Below are 14,486 nucleotides of genomic sequence, written 5' to 3' on the forward strand. Positions count from 1 at the left end.
GAAAAAACCCAACAAGTTTGCATTTTTTGTTGGAAGTTTGCATAGACCTATTAAATAAATGTAAATGTGCTGGGTTTTTTCAACTCCTTCTATTGTACATGCATATAGAATGTAGCTACACGTGCATTCTCGATTCAGAGTGGCAGAATATTATTTTGGATGTGAAAGAAAAATTACATGCACCAAAAGATGGAAAAATGATGGTACTTTTGCAAGTCTGGAACCTTTTTTCTCCTTTAAAGATTAATCATTTCTTAAATATTTTAGATGTTAATGGGGAATTTATATGTTGGGAAGGGGGGTGGGGTGAAATGAACTTCCACCTTCACGTGTTTGACACTGATTACTAGAGAATATTAAACTATTCTCAAAACCAAGTGAAGCTCAATATTAACTTATTATTGCATGACAATCAAGTGTGTGAATCTCTTGGTTTGAGGAAATGCAGAAGGATGCCTTAGTCAAACTCATTGATTTTTGAAATTTAGTTGTAGTGTATGAAGTTGGTAATTGTTGTTTGATTAATTACTGTATAGCTGAGATTATTTCAACTTTTACCAAGGCCTCAATGGAGAAGATCTTCATAAAATTTGTATAGAAGCTGGTATGGTATCCATTTGTGCAGACCTTTACAAATTTTTGTTTTTGAGAATGCAGTAATCTGTCACACTTGTGATAGCTTATCTAATGGGGAGTCATCACTCTGACAGTAAAACCATCACATGTTGTTTCCACTATGACGACAACCACTAACGGTTGGGTGTTGTTCCAACAACATTTTCATCACATTCCTATCACCATCGTGACACCTATTTAGTTGGATGCCCATCAACCTTGCAGCAATTTTGTTGGACTTGAGATGACCGACTAAAACTATAGGTCATCATAGTTGTGACGGAATACCATCAAACATCCGATAGCATGAAGAGGAACTCTTCACCTTGATATTTTTGAATTGCGACGGCTTTGTCGATTACAAATGGGATAGAAGTCCATGTCGTCACAACTTTTGACAACAAAATTCCAACACTCATCCAACGGGGGCCAATACTTGTTACTGTAGCTCATTTGATGGGTGACCATCACAATTGCAATGACCTACCCTCACAATTGGAGCCCAAGTGTAGTAGTGTAATGAACCTCATGAGTTTTGACATGATATTATTTAATGACCTAAATATCATAAAAGTAATTTTTTATAGAGCTCTTTAGATTGATATGTTCAAACAATATTTAATGCAGGGTGGAGCAAGTGGTATGAGAACACCACATAGTACTCATTTTGCTAGAAGTGCGAGGCTAGAACCAAGAACACCCAAGGTAAAAAAATTTAAATATTCTTAAAAGTTAAATAATGCATTAGATTTGAAATATTGTTTCTTAATTGGTATTGTTTAAAGTACAATAATACATTTCCATCTCCTACCATGATTGAAACCCTTCTAAATTCATCAAATCCATCCAATTCCCATCCACATATCTTGGTCCTAGCATACCCAAACTCCATCTAATGAACCTAATGAGTTCATCCTCCATATACACATCCACATTGAAGAATGTACATATCAAATCGGGTGTCTCATGGGCATGTGAAGATCATGTTTCTCCACTTTTATTTCTTGACAAGGTGCCAAAATTTCATTCACATCTTTCTTTTCCTTCTTCCTCTCTTTGTTTTTAATTTAGGCCTTGTACTATTTTTGAGCCCCAATTTTTCCTATCTTTCAACTATCCTTCCAATATCATCCTTCAAGTCCTTCTTGTGTCTTCTTTCCCTCCTATGATCTTCTTGTTGTTATTGTACCTTTTGTTAATTTACAACATTTTCTCATATTTATAACAATACTCTTTACTATTTTATAGGGCTTATCAGGGGCTGAAATTTATCAAATTAATGATGCCACACTTTCTTCCATTAACTTTTTCCTTGAAAGCTATGTGGTATCATAGCTTTCACACCTATCAAGCTTATGATTTGAGTTAAACTTGTAATGTGTCTTATTGATTCTTTTTATGTTACATGTGTTTCTTCTTTAGGGTACTCCACATAGATCTAGGTCTAGAGGAAAAGGAAGGAAATCAACAAGAAAATCAAAACAAAAAAAAGGTATTAAATATAAGTCAGGTTTATATTTTGAAATTTATTATGAATGAATGTACACATGTACTCAACATCAATGAATATGTATTGACTTGTTTGTTGTATATATGAAAAAGCAATTTAGTTTTGTAGAGTTGATGAATGCACCTAAGGTTGCCAATGTTGAGGCAATGGAATAGGTAAAATTTCATATTTTCCTTCTCATAAATTTTAGGTTATAGTATGCATTTGTTCTATATACATATTACGAAATTGTATTTACAAATGACTACATTTTAAAATTTTTTTTTTCTAATTTTATATTAATTATCAATAACTTGTCTTATTAGCATGTGTTATTTATACTTTACCTATCACAACACTCTTTGAGACTTCATGAAAATCCTCTCCCATTTCATTTTGTTAGGATTACCAAGTGTCAAAGATAGGGTCAAACACAACCAAGGCCAAAGATATGTATGTAGAGTCTTAGTTGAAGCCCTCTTGTGATCTCAATTTGAATTGTTTATGTGAGAGATAGAAATCCCTAATGTCTACTCTAAAATTCTAATATTTTATCACTTAACATACAAGTTGTGCCTCATATTGGCATTGATTCATTAGTGGTTGTGACTCTTGCTAGCATGGGAGACCCAGCTCAGGCTGCAGTATGTTTTTTTTTTTTTTACTCAATTTGGAATCCTAATGCCACTCTATAATGCTACAATTCTATCACTTACCATACAGGTTGTGCCTCATACTAGCTTTGATTCATCAATGGTTGTACCTCTTGCTAGCATGCGAGATCTATCTCAAGTTGTAGTACAATTTTTATTTTTTACTCTATTTGGAATCCCTAATACCTTCTTTACAATTCAAACATTTTATCGCTTACCATACAGGTTGTGCCTCATACCATCATTGATTCATCAGTGGTTGTACGTCCTACTAGCATGAGACATCTAGCTCAGGCTACAATACATTTTTTATTTTTTTACTCTATTTGGAATCCCTAATACCACTCTATAATGCTAGCATCTTATTGCCTACCATACGGGTTGTGCCTCATAATAGCATTGATTTATCAATGGTTGTACATCCTTCTAGCATAAGAGATCTAGCTTAGGATGTAGTACATTTTTTGTGTTTTTACTCTATTTGGAATCCCTAATGCCATTCTATAATTCTAACATTTTTTCACTTACCATATAGGTTGTGCCTCATACCAGCATTGATTCATCAATGGTTGTGCCTCTCATGAGCATTGTTTCATCGGTAGTTGTGTCTCCCATCATCACTCTACCTCATCATTTTTTTAGGAGTCCCACCCATTGATGAAGGAGGCCATTATTGTTACCATTTAGTCCAACTATGGGACAAAAGGATGAGGTAATGAACAACTCAACTATCCACAATTTCGAAACCAAATTCTAGTTATTTTCATATTACCGATAGATAAGATATTTGATAGTGTATTTTAATTTTTCTTCTATACACACCTAGGAAGCCACAAACTACATCAAAGAGGCTCAATTTTGATGATCCTACATATTCATAAATATTGATAGTGATATTAATATGTAGTTGTGGTCATCACATGACATTGACATATATTCAACTTTAGTATTGTATATATTCGAGGTTTGTATTGTGCACATTCAACATTTCTATTGTACACATTCAACATTTGTCGGGTATTCAACTTTTGTATTGTATTGATGAGACATAATATATTTTTGTATCAATATGATTGATTTGACATAATATATTATTTATTTTGATATAAATTAAACTTGGATTTCCATCCTATTGGAAATATAAGAGGAGTAACTAAGAGGGGATGGGTGAATTAGTTACTACAAAAATAAATCCCAGATCCCTTAGATGTCAGTACAAAACTTAATTCTACTAAAAATTTAGTAAATACATAGAAAATTTTTGTAACTTGATAAACACTGATATAGCTTAGTAAATGCTTAATATCAAAATCTTTAAGATGTTATCTATGATTACTATTACTTTAACTGAGTTGCAAACATATAAGAGAAATAACATGAACACATTTGACACCAAGATTTAATGTGGAAACCTAATTTGGGAAAACTACCAATTACAACTAGTTACTGATTTTCACTCTTATGAAGTGAGCCCTGTTATGAGCTAACCTTGTTAAAGATTACAAAACACACTATTAGGTGTGACCTTATTATAGAATTTAATCACCCTCTTAGGAATGGCATTGTTAAAGGTCTTAGGACATTTCTGTTAAGAGATTTAGATCATTGCTACAATGGTTAGAAAGTAACAATGAGATGACCTGATTTTAGATGTAACTAAATTTTTGATTACAAATCTCAATTTTGGCATGTATACTTGATCCTTCTTGATCAAATATATATTTTTAGCTCCATAAGGATATTCTTCTTATCCTTCTGATTCGCCTCCTCTTAGCATCGTTAAATCTTCAATTAATTCACACTTTCTAAATCTCAACTTGAACTTACATTTATATCTTTCATATTGTCAAGTTGGCTAGAATATAACTTAGAACTATTAATATTCATCTCTTCATCTAGTTAGAATCAACAAACAATTCAATTGAACTTAATATGCCAAAACAAGAAAACCCTTGTTAGCTGACCTTGCTTGGTAGACATAACTCATAAATGATTTTTTTATGTTAACCAAGTGAACTTGGTCAACACTACATACTTTTAAAGTTCCTTTGATAAGCAAGTGAGCTTGGTTAACACTAGTTCCATCCAACATTTCCTTCATTAACCAAGTGATCTCGATTAACACTCAATTTCTACAAACTTTCCTTTGGTGCCTGAGTGAACTTAGTAGATACTATCTTCTGAACTAGGCAAAATCTGGAATGCTTGGTAGACATAGAAAATTATCTTCAATGCCCAAGTGAGCTTGACATACACTAACTGGCAATGATATGACATTTTGTCTAACATCAAAGATAATACACAATTAATCAATTGTTTCAACAATCTCCCTCTTTGGCATTGATGACAACACAACATGTCATTAGTGTAATGAAATTTTTATAGTAAGGAACAAGGTAAGGAACATATCCTTAGTTTTATTTAGAAAATTATGCCTTTGATGTCAAATCAAGTTCATTCTTCCTCTTTGACATCTCTTTCTCTTTTTTTACAAAATTTCTATGAGATATGACAACAAACTTCTCCCTCTTTCACATTTCATGCCAAAGAGAATAATCAATGAATATTAATATACCTCAAGTACTAATTCATCTGCAATATGCCCTTGTCAATACTCTACCAACTGATTAATCTTCAACATGCTCTAGTTGATGCATCACTAAATTTTTTTTAGTGAGCTTTAGATAGGGGTATGACCCCTAGCTTACCTCTTAGATATAGAAATGTATTTTTAGGTAATGGCTTCGTAAATATGTCTACAATTTGTTCTTTTGTATTTAAATATTCCAATCACTAATCTATACGTGATTTGACCTACCTCTTTGGAATCATCATTTTTGGAAAACTTATGTCCAATAGAGATAGGGGTTCCAACTGGTCTTGAATCTTCCATTCTAAATTTCTTTAGAAGTTTGTTGATATAGTTAGATTGAGTAATGTAGATACCATCTTTCTTCTACTAGATCTATAATCCAACAAATAATATTATCTCTACAAACATAGACATCTCAAATTCTTTACTCATTTCTTCTGAAATTGCCTTGCACAAGTCATCATTTCCTATGATTAAAGTGTCATCCAAAAATAATACTACCAACACAAACTTCTTATCTAGTCCTTCTTTGACGTACAGACTACTATTATCATTTGTTGTTTGAAAACTAATATGTATCAAGTAGCTATGAAGTCTTTCATACCAAGCTTTGGGAGCTTTCTTGAGACCATATAATGTCATTTGTAATTTGAAGACCATGTCCTTTTTGCTAGGATCTACAAAACTTTCAAGTTGTTCAATGTAGAGTTCCTCATCAAGAATTATGTTCAAGAATGTAGATTTTACATCCATTTGATAAACTTTAAATCCTCTATAAGCTATATATGCTAGTAAAGTTATAACACATTCTAATCTTTCAATAGGAGCTAAAGTTTCACCATAATCAATACCTTCTTCTTGAGAATAGCCTTTACACACTAACCTTTCTTTTTTTTTGGAAACTTCTCCATATTCATTTAGCTTATTTCTGAATATCCACTTTGTACCAATTACATTTTTATCCTTGGGTCTAGGAACAAGAGTCCAAGTTCTGTTGTTCTCTATCTGTTCTATTTCTTTATTCATTGCTTCAATCCAACTTTCATTATCTAAAGAATCTTTAACATTTCTAGGTTCAAATTTGGCAAGTAAACATGTACCTTTCAATTTGTTTCTTGTCATTGTTCCATCTGATTTGTTTCCAATGATATGATTAGGTGTATGATGCCTTTTGACATATCTTGCTAACATGGATTTATTTGGATTTGGAGTGTGTTTCATTGATTTCATCATGAACTTTAGTATTAATCCTGGGTCCCACTATCTATGACTTGGGTCCATCAGACTCAGTTTTCTCTTGTAGTAGTTCTATAACCTCTAACCATGACTCAAGTCTTTTAGACTATGACTTGGGTTGCACTGTCCACAACTCAATAGTTTTTGGAGATTTTAGGGACTAGGGAGGTGAAGCCTCCTTTCTTCCAGATAGATTTTTTAGGGTATTAGGTTCATAGTAAAAAAATGTTTTGTTTTCCTCAGGTTCTTTGTTGTTTTTTTCTTCACTCTTTTCTGCAAACTCACTAATTTTCACATGTGCACTTTCTATGATTTTATGAGTAGATAGATTCAAAAATTTGTATGCTTTACTTCTACAGGATTATCCTAGGAATATGTCTTCAATATCATTGACATCAAATTTACCTTTCTTAGATTCTTCCAAGATATAACATTTGTTGTCAAATACTTTTAACTTACATTAGGTTTGTAGCCATATCATAGTTCATGAGGAGTTTGATTTGAGTCTTTCTTCAGCTATACTATGTTCAAGGTATGTACTGCAGTGATGATTTCTTTCTTCTAGTATTTGATTTCAACATTCTTTTCTATCATTAGTGGTTTTGCACAATCCATGATGGGTCTGTTCCTTCTTTTAGCTATACCATTTTGCTAAGGTGTACTAGGGGCTGATACTTGTCTTTTAATTCCTTTGTCAATGTAGAATTCATTGACTTCTTTGGAGATGAATTCACCACCTTTGTCTGATCTTAAACATTTCAACTTCTTTCTAGTTTCTTTTTCTACTCTTGCTAGATACCACTTAAATTATTTTAAAATATTTAGATTTTTCTTTTAGATGCATTATAGTCATCATTCTAGAATAGTGATTAAAAAAAAAGAATGAAAAACTTATTTCCATTGTAACTCTCTATTCCAATAAGTCCACATAAGTCTATATGCATAAGCTCTAAGACTTCTTCTGAATGATAGTTCTTGCTTTTGAAACTAGTGTTTCTCATCTTGCTAATTTGACAATTTTTGCATAGACCCGTATTAGGTTTCCTCAAGCTAGGAATACCTCTTACTTTTCTTTGTTTTCTTATCTTAACTAGGTTATCAAAGTTCAAATGACATAATATTTTGTGCCTTAACCAGATTTCTTCTACTTGAGCAATAAAACATGAACTTTCATTGAGATCTAGATAGAATAGATTACCTTTTGTTTTTTTTTCAGATCTAACCAGATTTCCTTTTCCATCCAAAAGTTTGGCCTTTCCATTCATAAATTCTATCTTGAATCCAATGTTATTCAACTATGCAACACTTAGTAGATTATGCTTTAGTCCTTCAACCCAATAAGCTTTGTCACATATAAGTTCATTGGTTAATGAGGTACATCCTTTTCCTTTTATGCAACAAGATTCATTATTTCCAAATATCACACTACCACCATCATGATATTCCATGTCCTCAAAATTTGTTTTGTCTCCAGTCATATGATGTGAGAAGCCATTGTCAACAATCTATATATCATTTTTCCTAACATGAGAGATAAGTGTCATCTTATCTCCTTCATCATCAAATTCATCTTTTACAATAATAATTACCATTTCATCTTCATTGTTATCAGAATCTTTAGCCATAAAATAAGATTTCTTACCTTTGTCCTTATAGTCCTTGTAGTTTTTGAATTCCTTTTTTCCTTTGTACTTATTACTTTTCTTTTCATCTTTATTTTCTTTGTTTGTGCATCTTGCAGCAATGTGACTAACTTTTTCACAAGAAAAATAGTTTAGAAGAATTTTACCTTTGTACTTTCCTCTACCTTTGAAATATTTCCTTGCAAGTAGGGCTTCAAAAACTTCAAGATCACTATCAAAAGTTTCTTCTTCTTCTTCACTTCTTCATTGATTGTCCTTTGATTTCTTACTCCTTTTCTTGAGTGAGAGTTTGGATTCAAATGCAGACTCAATACCTTTGGAACTAGAAACATAGTTATCATAGTTATCCAACTCAAAAATTGTCAATCTTCCAACTAAAGCATACAAATTTATATTGATATTTGGATCAAATCTCATTTCTTGAATAGTAGATACTCTAATTGCATAGATAAGATGAATGGTTCTAAGTACCTTTCTTACAACTATTTTGTCATCAATATCTCCTCTAGATGCTTTGATTGTGCTCACACTTGCTTTGATTCTCTCAACATATTTTGTAATGTTTTCATCTTCTTTCATTTTTATTTGATCAAATTGCCCTCTAAGACTTTCATCTTTAATTGTTCTTACATTTTTGTCTCCTCCATAGATGTCATTTAGTTGGATCTACATTTCATGAGCTCTAGTAAAATCTTTTACTTCATTAAATTCAGCATAATTAAGAGTAGATGCAATGTCAATCATCATGATGGTATGATTTTTCTTTTCAGCAATGTCTTCAACTAATAATGTTCCAGTAGAATTCTTGTATTCAATATCAAGATACTTACAACCTGAATCACTAACAGTTTCTAGATGTAACCTCATAACTCCTTTCTATGTTGCAAAGTTGTCTTGGTTCAACCTAGGAATCTCTCTTCTGTAAGACATCCTAATATTTAGCTTAGGTACTTGAAACCTTCTCTACAAGCACCAAAATCTCTAATACAAATTGTTAGAAATATAAGAGGAGTAACTGAGAGGGGAGGGGTGAATCAGTTACTACAAAAATAACTCCCAAATCCCTTAGATGTTAGTACAAAACTTAATTCTACTGTTGCTCAGTAAATACATAGAAAAATGTTGTAACTCACTAAATAATGAAATAGATTCATAAATGCTTAACATGAAAATCTTTAATATATTATCTGTGACTACTATTACTTTAACTGAATTGAAAACATATAAGAGAAATAACATGAACACATTTGACGCCATGATTTAATGTGGAAACTCAATTTGGGAAAAACCACCAATTGTGACTAGTTATTATTTTTCACTCTTTTGAAGTGAGTCCTATTAGGAGCCAACCCTCTTAAAGGTTACAAAACACATGGTTAGGTGTGACCCTATTAGAGGATTGAATCACCTTGTTAGGAGTGGCCTTGTTAGAGGTCTTATGATGATTAAATAGAAATGTCACTTTGTTAGAGGATTTACAAATAATTGTTAAGACAACTCTATTAAGATATTTAGATCACTACTACAATGTGTTGGCACTCAAAATTGTAGCCCTGATTTTGAGCACCATTGAGAAAATTGAGCCCTATAAATGCTTTTTTAATGCCTATGTACTTGGTTGTACTTGAGAATCCCCAGAGGTGTTTAATGCTTCTAACACCATGCATTCAGCCTATCTAAGTGTTCCATGAAGTTAAATTGAGATTCCGAGCTAGTTCGTGAAGTCTCGTTTTAAGCAAATTTCAAATTTGCATTTTTACCCCCAAGTGTCAAATAGTGACATGAGGCCATGTTTGCATCTGAATATCTCGCACCCAGAAATGTTTCATGACTCACCACTTTGGAAATGTCGAGTGTCCATGTCCAATAACCTATGTTTTAGATTTTGAGTCGTTCCAAGTCCATTTGACTAGGTTTTGAATCCCTCAAAGTTGGTAGTTTACTATTTTCATGCTGATGCACAATTCACATAATTCTGGGAAGCCTGTTTGACATGTTATAACTTTTGACTAGTTGACCAAAATGTTGAAATTCCTTTTGTGTTGCATTTTAGATATCAGAGAATTGTTATGTTTCAAGTTTCAGCTCCTGAAAAATTCATTTGATTAGTTTTCAAACGTTATTCCAAACATAATTTCTATCTTTTTATTGGTGTCAGCATTTGCAGATTTGTTAGGACCCCTGTTTGTGATATCATAACTTTAAATTCGTGACAGGTGAGATCAAATGGATTGTACCCCTATGTTGTAATCCAAAAATACTTTAAGTGTGCTAGTTTTTAAGTCTTGATGAATCCATTTGCACACTTTTCCAGGTCCATTCCATTTGCAAAAAATGTTTTCTGTCAGTGTTTCCAGTTTGCAAATTCCAAGTAGGCTACTTTGATTGGTCACCATTTTTTTCCTATTATTTTTCATGAGCCTAAATCATAGAATTATATTCTCCTCATCGAAAAGAACCTATATCCTAGTTTTCAAAACCTCAAATGATCAATAACCTAGTTTATAGCGTCGAACCCGATCCCAATTTATGTTTTTTAACACTGTTTGCCTGCAGGGTAATTGAAGTATGGATGTTAGAAAATTAAAATCTTTTGATTGGGAGTTCATCATGGGCTGAGAATTTTAGACTGTGTAGGATTGAACACTCATGTTGATTTTCCTAGCTTGGTTACTCGATTGAATCAGTTTTTAAGGCCAGCTGGCGGGCCTCTAACACAAATTCACAATTTGCAGAATTGATTAAAAATGAGTTTTAAATAATGAATCAATTATTGAACTTGAATCTTGTTAGTCTAAGATGCCAAATGGGGTCAAGGGACAAATATGAGGATACTAGTTGTTTGAAAAGCAAAAAAAATTTAGTCGGACCCACTTTGGGGTCTGACTAATTTCTTAAGGAATGGGTGTTTGTGAATATTAAATAAATATACATGGGTGATTATGAAAGTAAATCCAATTTTTCATATAGGACTTGATGTGTTTGAGGATGAGCCATACATGAAGCTAGGTCTTGCAGAGCAAAATAATGTAGTTGTAGTGCCACATATTGCTTCAACTTCGAAGTGGACTCGAGAAGGGATGCCTACACTCACTGCATTAAATGTCTTAAAAAAGATTAAAGGTTATCTTATATGGCCAGATGCAAATAAGGTAGAACCTTATTTAATGAGAGCTCTGCACCTCCAGCTGCCTCTCCAAGCATTGTCAATGCAAAAGCATTAAATTTACTGTCTTCGAAGCTTTAAGGAGGGTCTTGACATTTTTAAAGAAGGTTTATATAGAATGCACAGGGCTAGATTTTAACTTAGTTATTTTTGCATCAAATAGTGAAAGAGGCATTCATATAAAAAAAAGGGGGGCCCACATTTTAGTCGCAACTCATTAAGAAGAAAACTCCACCCAAAAGAAAAAAGGAAGATAATGTGTTATGCTACATATCATGAAGTATTAACTGGCCATACTTAATAAATGAAATTTACTTATTCATTGCCATAATCAGCCTCTTAAGTGGCTTCATAAAACATTATGTGGTCTGACCCTAACAAAGCTACTGTTGCAGAATAACCTGCAAACAAACATATATGCAAGACAATCAACCAAGGAGTTTCAAAAGAAGATCTTCGAGCTTGGAAGGAAAGCCACTTCTTTGGGTGCACCGTTCATAGACAAATGATTTAGAAACAAAAGGAATTTTATAAAATCCCAAGTCATAGCAGCAACAGGGGCCTTTGCCTTTCTATAGTTGCAGGAAGCCATGAGCAGGCAAGGAGATTGAATGGCAAGGAGGAGGCAATCCATATTGAAGCTAATTGGATGAAATTGTAGCAAAACAAAGACTTGTGAATGAAAAGGAAGGTTTCATTAAGGCTATAGGGGACGCCCACATTAGATAGGAGCTCTATGTTGAATGGGCAGAAAGGGGTGGTATGTTGGGCTACTTTTGGACTGAGGCAACTAGCATACGTATGGAGAAGTTTTAGATGTGTATGGGGAAAGTCCACACAGTCAAAATTAGGAAGACCATGCAATGCGGAAGCTTCACATATAAAAAATAGTGGGGGGCACTATATCCTCCCTTAATTAAAGCTGCTATTCCATTGGTCTACTAGGAGGGTGACTGTATCAGAGAAACAATAAACTCTAAAAAATGTGAAAGGGGGCCTCACATGAAAGTAGAGATCCCCACGCCAATGTAAAAAAGAAAAACTAGCACTGAAGTCACCCACGTGAATAGCTAAAGCTACAGGTCAAAATCAAAGGAGCAATCAACGGTAAAGTATGAAAACCAAAGCATGGTGAAAGAAAGCCGCCTTGCAAGTGAAGAACACTATCAAACACAGAGAGTGGATTAGATTGCAAGGGGGAAATCAACTTTAAATAAGAACCCAAAACATGTTAAGAAAGATCCCATGCCAATCAACAAAACTTGCAGCAAAAAAGGAAAGAATGGTAGAGAAACTAGCACCAACCAAGGAAGAAGTATTTGGAATCATTGAGAAAATGAAGGATATTCAAAATGAATTATCCCACATTGCCTGTGGGGTAGTTTTTTATGTCTTTAAATCCAATTGCACACAAATCCCTAGCGTCAACAAGACAAATGCTTTTGAAAAGGCAACTCACACGTACGGGTCCCAGTCAGATAGATAGTAGATCGTTGAAGCTAAGTTTTGAATGAAAAAGTGAGTGCAATGATGTGAATCTGAACTCATGAGATTACACCATGTGGACGATCTGACAATTGTCGCTATCTCGCTAATCATAGATGCTCACTTGTTAACCATAGTGAGATAGCATCGCTGATGTGGCATGGGTGATGTGGTGCTGATGTGGATAGGTGAGGTCACCAGAAAAGGTTTTCGCTCACCAAAAAAATTGCTAGAAATTTGAAGAAATCTGGTGGAGTTTAGAGGTGGGTCTTTCTTGTGTCCAATGACCAGTCTTATGATGACAAGTGGCATCACCCGATTGACTGAGAGGATATGAACCGTGCACATTCATGGTCAAAATGAAAAATATGATTTAAAATGATAAATTTCTATAATTTTAAACTATAGAATGTTTTAAATTTTTAAATTTTATTCTTTTAAATGCAAAGCCATGAACATGACTCAGATTTTCAAACAAGCATATAAGGGGCATCTTTTGTCAAAAATGGTCACTCCAATATACCATTGGAATTCGAAAGAGACAATTTTTTTGAATATGAGGTCAGTTTTTGTGCAAGTGCTCACCAGTTTAGCCTGTAAGCCAATTTGTGATTCCCAGGGCATTCTCAACAAAATGACCAAAATTTGTCACTAATCATCAGAATTGGTCATGATGTAGCTACAAAGGCTTGGTGAAATGTAAAAGTGAAGAAAATTGATTTTAATCAATTTTCTTGTATTCTTGAGGCCATTTCAACTAATTTTTACCTTTTACCTTGAGTTCACTTTTACCTCAGAATTAGTTATGATCTTTCATCATGACATTTTTGAGATATTTGATGCCTTTGAAAGAAAACTGAAAGAGGGATCTGATAGGCAGTTGAGGGGAGAAATTACTGGGAGTCTTTTCATGGAAAAGAGAAGGAATTTCATGTGGATAGATGTCAATTGTAGATTCAATCCAAGAATTCCTTCCTCTATATCAATCTCATTCTTTCTCATTGTACAAGTTCCAATTCTTTGGACAAAATTTACAAATTACTGTGAGACCATATTTTGGTTCTAGTTTTGATGTATTCCCAATACTAAGACACCATTCATTCAGCATAATTCTCTCATGTGAATAGTAGTAGTACAGATAATACAGCTAGTTTTGATATGTTAGGTGTTTTCATGTTTTAATTTTATGCATTTGAATGTATACTTTCAAGGAAATGAATACATATGAGCAATAATTTCACTAGTTTCATTTTGGTTCTTGTCTCCTGTCTCAACAATTTGTGAATCTTATGTGGTCTTGAAACAAAGATCTAAGATCCATTTGCATCCCCTTCAGGTTGTATGTTTGATGTATTTTGTTATTGGACCAAAGGGCCAAGTAAATGCTTGATATGTTTAACAAGGTTACTGGTTAGTTGAGAAGGATATTTTGTGAGAATGAGATCTGAATGAACACTAATGTCTGAATCACAAGGTTATTAGATAGATATGATGTTTGGGTATATGAAATATGTCCTAATGTCATAGATTTATGTTTTGAATTCATGGAATCATGCAATGGATTAGGCACTGATCAGTCATAGGATCACTTGTTATACTTCTGCAT

The sequence above is a fragment of the Cupressus sempervirens genome, chromosome 7 (assembly GCF_028749045.1).
Source record: "Cupressus sempervirens isolate cs-2001-9-10 chromosome 7, ASM2874904v1, whole genome shotgun sequence".
In the NCBI taxonomy this organism is placed as follows: domain Eukaryota; kingdom Viridiplantae; phylum Streptophyta; class Pinopsida; order Cupressales; family Cupressaceae; genus Cupressus; species Cupressus sempervirens.